We start from the raw sequence: 9,028 nt of genomic DNA, 5'->3' as shown, positions 1-9,028 counted from the left end.
AAGCTAAAAGACATATTTTTAGATTTTTGTTTAGACTTTAATCCCATAAGAAAATTGTTTAGGAGATCAATCGTCGGGAAAAGTCTACTTTTTCTACTTTTTTTTTTTCATTTTTTTTTCCACAAAAGATACTACACTTAAGAATGAGTAACTACAACTAAGCTAAAATAGCACAGAAACTCATCCAAATGATCTCCTCACCCCACACTTAAAATTTTGCAATGTCCTCAATGCACACTATAAATAATAAGAGGGTAAACGAGACTCTCTGGTAGGCCAAAGGCCGAAGCAATAGCGGCTCACGAGGTACTCAGACTTCCCCCAGGCATCGTCCTTTGTGTGGGCACCCCACACTTAGTCCTCATCATCTAGCTCGCTTTTGCACTCTTCTAATGGCTTTGCTTCCTATGCTCATAATCCTACAAAATAAAAATAAACACTACAAAATAATAAAAATAAAATAAAATAAAAAGTAAACAAAAATAAAAGAAAATAGTAAAGCTGGGTTGCCTCCCAACAAGCGCCTGATTTAACGTCGCGGCACGACGCAACATGTTCTTCATGCCTCCACTAAATCCATCGTGGTCTTGTGACGTGCAATGTCACCACCCCAATAGTGTTTTACTCTTTGGTCATTTACCAAGAATGTCGCATTGGACCCCTTATCACACAATTCTATCGCACCATGAGGTTTCACGCTAACCACTTCAAACGGACCCGACCATCGAGATTTAAGCTTTCCTGGAAAAAGCTTTAGCCTTGAATTAAACAGTAGAACTTCTTGACCTGGTTCAAACTCACGATGTTGGATATGCATATCATGCCATCTTTTGGTCTTTTCTTTATACAATTTGGCATTTTCATACGCATGCAATCGAAACTCATCAAGCTCGTTGAGTTGTAGCAATCTCTTCTCACCGGCCAAGTCCATCTCCATATTTAGCTTTTTAATCGCCCAATATGCTTTGTGTTCAAGCTCGACGGGCAGATGGCAGGCCTTCCCATAAACCAACCTGTACGGAGAAGTGCCTATTGGGGTCTTGTACGCAGTACGATATGCCCATAATGCGTCATCCAGCTTCCCGGCCCAGTCCTTTCTATTCATACTTACTGTCTTTTCCAAAATCTGCTTTACCTCTCTGTTGGAAACTTCTACTTGACAACTCGTTTGGGGATGATAGGCAGTGGAAACTTTGTGCTTAACTCCGTATTTTGCAAGAATATTATTCAGCAATTTGTTACAAAAGTGAGTTCCCCCGTCGCTTATCAACACTCTTGGAGTCCCAAAACGTGTGAAGATGTGCTTCTTTACAAAGCTTACCACTACCTTTGCGTCATTAGTAGGAAGAGCAATGGCCTCCACCCACTTAGAAACATAGTCGACCGCCACCAAGATGTATCTGTGCCCGTTAGAATATGGGAATGGTCCCATGAAATCAATCCCCCAAACATCAAAGAGTTCTACTGCCAGAATATTTTGCAAGGGCATCTCGTGCTTCCTCGTGATAGTTCCGGTTCTTTGGCATCTATCACAATTTTTAACGAAGGCATGTGCATCCTTAAACAATTTTGGCCAATAGAAACCTGATTGTAGCACTTTTTGGGCGGTTCTATCCCCGCCGTGATGACCTCCATATGGCGAAGCATGGCAGTCATGCAGTATAGCCTTCATCTCTTCCTCAGGAACACACCTTCTCACCAACTGATCTGCACACTGCCTATATAAGAATGGCTCATCCCACATGTAGAACCTTACATCATGTAAGAATCTTCTTCTATTGTCAGGTGTCCATTCTAGTGGCGTCACCCCACTTGCAATAAAATTCACATAATCTGCATACCATGGGGCTTCACCTGAGGTGACTGCTAATATTTGCTCATCCGGAAATGTTTCTTTGATTGACCCTCCTTCAGCTACATGGTCCCGACTTTCTAATCTGGACAAATGATCGGCCACTTGATTTTCTATCCCTTTTCGATCTCGGATCTCTAAGTCAAATTCTTGCAAGAGGAGGACCCAACGAATCAGCCTCGGTTTGGCGTCTTTCTTTTCAAATAAGTATCTGATAGCTGAATGATCTGTGTAGACGATGACTTTGGTTCCCACTAGATAGGATCTGAACTTGTCAAACGCCCACACCACTGCAAGCAACTCCTTTTCAGTAACTGTATAATTCATCTGAGCTGGATTCATAGTTTTGCTTGCATAATAAATGGAGTGAAAGATTTTATCCCTCCTTTGCCCCAACACCGCTCCGATTGCTATGTCACTTGCATCGCACATCAACTCAAATGGTTGTGCCCAATCGGGGCCAATGATAATTGGTGCAGTCACCAATCTTCCCTTCAGCTCCTCAAATGCTTTCAGACATGCATTATCAAACTTGAAGGTAACATCTTTCTCTAGAAGCCTGCACAAAGGAGAAGAAATTTTCGAAAAATCTTTAATGAAACGACGATAAAAACCTGCATGACCCAAGAAACTGCGAATGCCTTTGATGGATGTCGGTGGGGGCAATTTTTCAATCGCCTCCACCTTTGCTTTATCCACCTGTAGACCATCTTTTGAAACCTTGTGCCCCAAAACTATACCTTCACGTACCATGAAATGGCACTTTTCCCAGTTTAGCACCAAGTTCGTCTCTTCATACCTAGCTAGCACTTTATCAAGGTTCATCAAACAACTATCAAAAGAACATCCAAACACAGAAAAATCGTCCATGAATACTTCTACAAATCTTTCAACCATGTCAGTAAAAATAGCCATCATACACCTTTGAAAAGTCGCAGGTGCATTACAAAGACCGAAGGGCATTCTCTTGAACGCATACGTGCCATAAGGACATGTAAATGTAGTTTTCTCTTGGTCTTCTAGGGCTATAGCAATCTGATTATACCCCGAATAACCGTCCAGGAAACAGTAGTATTCCTGGCCAGCTAATCTATCAAGCATTTGGTCAATAAAGGGAAGGGGAAAGTGGTCTTTCCGGGTGGCATTGTTCAGTTTTCTATAATCTATGCAAATTCTCCATCCAGTGACAGTTCTTGTAGGAATTAAGTCATTATTTTCATTAACTACTACGGTTATCCCCCCTTTCTTCGGCACACATTGAACGGGGCTTACCCATTTACTATCAGAGATTGGAAATACAATACCTGCATCAAGCCACTTAATCACTTCTTTTCTTACCACTTCTTTCATGATTGGATTTAGTCGGCGTTGGTGCTCTACACTTGGCTTGTGTCCGTCCTCCATGAGGATTTTGTGCATGCAGAAAGCTGGACTAATGCCTTTAATGTCAGACATTGTCAACCCAATTGCTCGCTTGTGCTCACGTAGCACCCTTAATAGCTTTTCTTCCTGTAATTTAGACAAGTGAGAAGAAATAATAAAAGGTAAAGTGTCAGAACTTCCCAAATAAGCATATTGAAGGTGAGGGGGTAGGGGTTTAAGTCCCAGTTTTGGAGCTTTTTCAATTGACGGCTTTGGTGGGGGGCCACTTGGCCTATTCAGGGGCTCAAACGGGATTATTCCTTGCATGTAAGTACATGATGCATCTAAGATATGCATCATCTCCTCAACCTCATCATCCATCTCCAAGCTATCAAACATCATGATTGCTTTTTCTAGAGAATCGTCTAGATATACACTCGTGTCAAGAAGTTTCTCATCCACCTCCACAACAGATATCATAGAGAGCTCCTCATAGTGGCGGGGAAGTTGGATTGCTTTGTAGACATTGAAGACTGCTTCCTCGTTGTCCACCCTCATAATCATTTTTCCCTTCTCTCACTTTAATTATTGCATCACCAGTAGCCAAGAGAGGTCGTCCCAATATGATTGGAACTTGTTCATCAGCCTCGAAGTCTAGAATAATGAAGTCAGCTGGGAAGATGAATTTTCCAATTTGCAGCAGCACATCTTCAATCACTCCTTCGGGGTAGGCTATGGACCTATCAGCTAATTGCAACATCACAGTGGTTGGTCTCGGAGCTCCCAGACCCAATTGCTTAAACAAGGATAAAGGCATCAGATTTATGCTTGCACCCAAATCACAAAGAGCACGTCCCACGTCAATATTATCGATTCGCACTGGAATGGTGAAGCTGCCAGGATCCTTAAGCTTTTGGGGAAGCTTGTTTTGGACCCTTGATGTGCACTCCTCAGTAAGTGTAACCGTCTCGAACTCAGTCAATTTTCTTTTGTGAGCCACTATGTCTTTTATGTACTTAGCATACTTTGGAATTTCACGAAGTACATCCACTAATGGAATATTTAATTGAACCTAACTCAACATAGAGAGAAATTTGTTGAACATGCGATCGTCATTCTTTTTCTGCAATCTTTGGGGGAAAGGTGGTGGTGGCCTTGTAACCTCCATTCGCTCTGAACTTGCATCATTTTCCTTTGACTCTTGTATTGCCTTAGGTGTCAGCTCCCCCTCAGGTATAGGTTTTTCCTTTATCTTCTTTGGCACTTCCTCTAGTTCCCTCCTGTTTCTAAGTGTAACTGCATTAACTTGAGGGTTCTTCTCTGTATCACTGGGAAGTGAGCCTGTAGGTCTAGTATTTTGGTTTGCTGCTAACTGCCCCATTTGCCTCTCAAGATTTCTGAAATCGGTCCTGAGCTGTTGATTGTCTAGCAACAACTTTTTCAGCAAGTCATTCGTACTTTCTTCCATTTGTTGGGGTGGCTTCTGAGGTTGAGTAAAATTTCCTTGAGGCCTATACTGATTCTGATTCTGTTGATTTCCGCCCCATGAGAAGTTAGGATGATTCCTCCAGTTTGGGTTGTAAGTGTTCCCATATTGTGCATGTTGATTCATAGAACCTCTGTTTTGTTGCCCCACATAGTATATAGATTCAGGATTCGTGGGGCACATGTCAATCATATGACTGTCTCCGCATAGTTCGCAACAAATAGACATCTGCTGTACATGTTGCATTTGTTGTGTTGTCATTCTATTCATCTGATTTGCCAATTTTGCTATATCGGCTCTCATGGCGGAAAAGTCATCAAGCTCAATCAAACCGGCTACCTTCTGTTTAATTCCCCTTCTTGAATCCCCCTCTCCTTGCCAATTATGGTCATTAGCAGTGAAGTTATTTAGCAAGAGTTGTATTTCACTATACGGCCTTGCCATGCAACTACCCCCACAAGCTGAGTCAAGATTCATCTTTGATGCTTCATCTAACCCATCAACAAAAGTGTGACCCAATACCTCATCAGTTTGACAATGATGCGGGCAGTCTCTGAGTAGCTTCTTGTATCTTTCCCAAGCTTGACGAAGTGTCTCGCCATCCCGTTGTTGGAACCCAAGAATTTGGCTCCTCAGCGACTTTGTCTTCTTAGTTGGGAAAAACTTGATCAGGAATTTCCTTGCTAGATCATCCCAAGTGTGGATAGAGTTCGCGGGCTCCTTTTGCAACCATTCCTTAGCTTCCCCCAACAGTGAAAAAGGAAATAGTGTCAGCCTGACATGGTCCTTGGAAACGTTCGGATAATTGTAAGTGTCCGTAATTTCCAAGAAGTTCTGAATATGCCTCTGCGGGTCCTCATGAGATAGACCCACATATTGTCCTGTGGACTGAATCAGCTGTACCATGTACTGTTTGAGTTCAAAATGCCCAGTGATATCAGGCTTCACAATAGCCTGAGTCATATTCGCAAGATTGGGCCTTGCGGCTTCAATCACTGGACGCTCTTCATTGCCTGCCATCTCTATTGGCTGTGGTTGAACTGTGATGTCCAACTCTCTTTCTATTGTCGTTCTAGCTTCGAGTTCCCTTCTCACTCTATGTAGTGTTCGTTCGATTTCTGGATCAAGAGGAATGAGGTTGTTTGCACTTCTACTCCTCTGCATTCGAGAGAAGATCCTGCGTTGACACAAACAAGGCAAACTGAAAATTAAAACTTGAACAAATATCTAATAAAAACTTAACTTAGTCACGTAGCTAATTTCTAAGTCCCCGGCAACGGCGCCAAAAACTTGTCGGGTCCAACACACTCACGCAAGTATACGTGGTCGTCAAGTAATAAAGTAGTGAATAAAGTATCATTCCCACAAAGACTTATGATTAACTTTTGACTAATTCAAACTCGAATAGCTTATTGATTCAAGATATTTCTAACAAAATATATAATTTTCTAAATTACTACCTAAAGACTAGCAAATAATGAATTGCTAAGAATTAAACACAACACTTAAATAGTTTTGAATAACAATCAATAGGATATAATATTCCAGGGTCACGGGTCATCTAACATTCATGTTGCATTCTTAGTTTAAAATAACTAAATGATTTATCTGAATTGTTAATTCACAGGGTTAATTTCACTCGTAAGAATCTGTCGAGTTCTTACTCTCCTATTCAAGTTAACTTAATACCTATATGTCTATGGAATTAAGTTTAACAAGAACGCATTTATAATTCCTGTATTGCAACCGAGTAAGGCAATTAGATATATGTCTATCCTAATCGCGAATCCGTTTCCCGATGCCCGGGTTTGAGAACTTACTCTATTTACTTCTATATGCAATCTAGGGTTCCCACTTTCGAGTTCAACTCTAGATTCGTAGATAGTATTTCACTGTTAGCTACTCAGCAAAATAATTAAAAACAGAATTAAATAAACAACCCAATATGATAAACCCAACGTCGTCAAATTAAACTTCAAACATCAACATTCATGTATACCCATGACCCTAGAACAATAGGGTTCTTAGCCACTCATATTCGGGCAATCATCCAAAATTTCATAAGAGTGCATAAGAATCAATAAAAGAAAGAGAGAATAAGAACTCAAGACGAATTCCGTGGTTTTAGAACTTGGTTATAGCTTCTCTTCCTTCTCCGATCTATCCGCCACTAAAAAAAACGTTTTAAAGCTTATATATTGCGTCCAAAAGTCGTGGGCTAGAGTTCTCCTAACCCTAGTCCAAATCGGCTTCAGGGGTTGATGCTAAGGTGGATGCGACGCATCCACCTCGTCCTCCATTTCTTAACTTTGTATGTGAGGGTGGACGCGACGCATCCACCTTCTCTTCTACTTCCCAGTTTTGCATGCGAGGGTGGATGCGACGCATCCACCCTTCTCTTCTACTTCCTAGTCTCGGATGCTATGGCGGACGCTATGGGCCGACTTCACTGCTAAGGGTGCACGAAAGATGATGTTTTTCTAGGTTGGATGCGACGCATCCAACCCTTCTTCCTCTGGCTAGACCACATTTTCTTCATATTTTGCACTCCAAACACCTTAAATCGTCACACATAACTTAATTAGTCATAAAACCAATAATTAAACCATGTTGGGAATTTTAAAGATCAAATAACATCAAGAAGTGGTTAAAATATGGGTAAAGTAACATCAACACATATCGAAATATGCCAAACATCAAGCCATAATGCAGCTTCATCTCCATCCCAACAAACACGTCAAAACTAAGCCAAAATCAGTAAAACCGACCTCACAATCCAGCCAAAACTGACCCGAAATCAGCTTCAAATAACCACTAAACCCCGTTATAAATAGTTTCTTTCTTCTAGTTTTCATTGCCGTCGAGATTCGAGTTTTCAGATAGGTTTCGAGGTCGCCGGCGTGGTCCTGTTTGAGGTCAATGTTTGGTTCCCGGCCTCTGTTCGTTGGAATCAATTTCTCTGCACGTTGGTTTTGAGTTTAGACAGTTTTGCTCCGAGTTTTTGTTCAAATATGAGACCCTCGGTTCAAATTGAGTTACAGAAATAAAAGACAATTAAGGTTATTCCCTTTACTTTTTTCATTACCGATTCATATTATGTTTCTTTTGGCTGCAATTTTTGAGTGATTTGCATCTTGTTTCGCTATTTTTGCTTGATAAAGTGTCATGTTGATTCATTGCTTTCTATACGTTAGTTGTAGAGTATGGTTAATTAATTTTTCAAAAGTAGTTTAGTCATTAATTTTTTCAAAAGAAATTTGCATAGAACCTTAATGTTTGTTTAATAGAACTTAGAAGAATTTTTGGGTCTATGTGATTTAAGATTAAAGAAGGTAAAAGATGAATTGGAAATGAATTTTTAATGCAAGTGAGCTTAGAGAATATTTGGGTGACATCGAGAAGTAGAATATGGATTTCGTGATTTGTTTAGTTGCATAAGTTTTCTATAAAAAAAAACTTCCATAACTATATGCCTCACAACAAACTTAGATAGAATTAATTCAAGAACACACGTTAGTTTGCTTTAGGCACGCTAATTAATTGAATTATCGTGATCATGTATATATTCGCGTGACATAATTACGACTTTCAAATTAAAATTAAGGTATGCCTTTGCGTAACTTTGGGTCAAAATAATCTTAATATAATAAAATGCTATTAATTGTGTACACGTACGCGTGATATGATTTTGGCACAATAAACAAAATAGATTCATACATGTGATTCATTTCAAAAATAATTCCATAAATGTGAAAATTTGGCCATATTACAAATCTCCACCTTGGCCTAATTTCAGCTTATATATAGTAAATTTTCTCCACCTTCTCCACAAAAACCCCAATGGGCAAAATCATTCTTCATAAATGCCAATCAAGTTCAGGCAAAGCTTGAACTTGGACATTGAAAGAGGTTTTGTGAACATGTGAGCAAGATTGTCTCTAGTGTTGATCTTCTGAACAGAGACTTTTCTTTCAGCAATGGTTTCTCGGATGAAATGATACTTTATATCAATGTGCTTCGTCCTCTCATGATACATTTGATCTTTATTCAAGTGAATGGCACTTTGACTATCACAGAAAATGGTAACACCACTTTGGTGTAAATTGAGTTCCGCAAATAGACCATTCAACCATAAAGCTTCTTTGGTCGCCTCGGTCACTACCATATATTCTGCTTCGATAGTACATAAAGATACTACATGTTGTAATGTAGCTTTCCAACTAATAGTGCAACCACCAATGCAAAATACATAGCCTGTCAGAGATCTTCTTTTGTGAAGATCACCTGCATAATCTGAGTCTACAAAACCAACCAAAGTGTTGGTATTT

The sequence above is a fragment of the Nicotiana tomentosiformis genome, chromosome 11 (genome assembly GCF_000390325.3).
Source record: "Nicotiana tomentosiformis chromosome 11, ASM39032v3, whole genome shotgun sequence".
In the NCBI taxonomy this organism is placed as follows: domain Eukaryota; kingdom Viridiplantae; phylum Streptophyta; class Magnoliopsida; order Solanales; family Solanaceae; genus Nicotiana; species Nicotiana tomentosiformis.
This window is presented reverse-complemented; position numbering follows the sequence as displayed.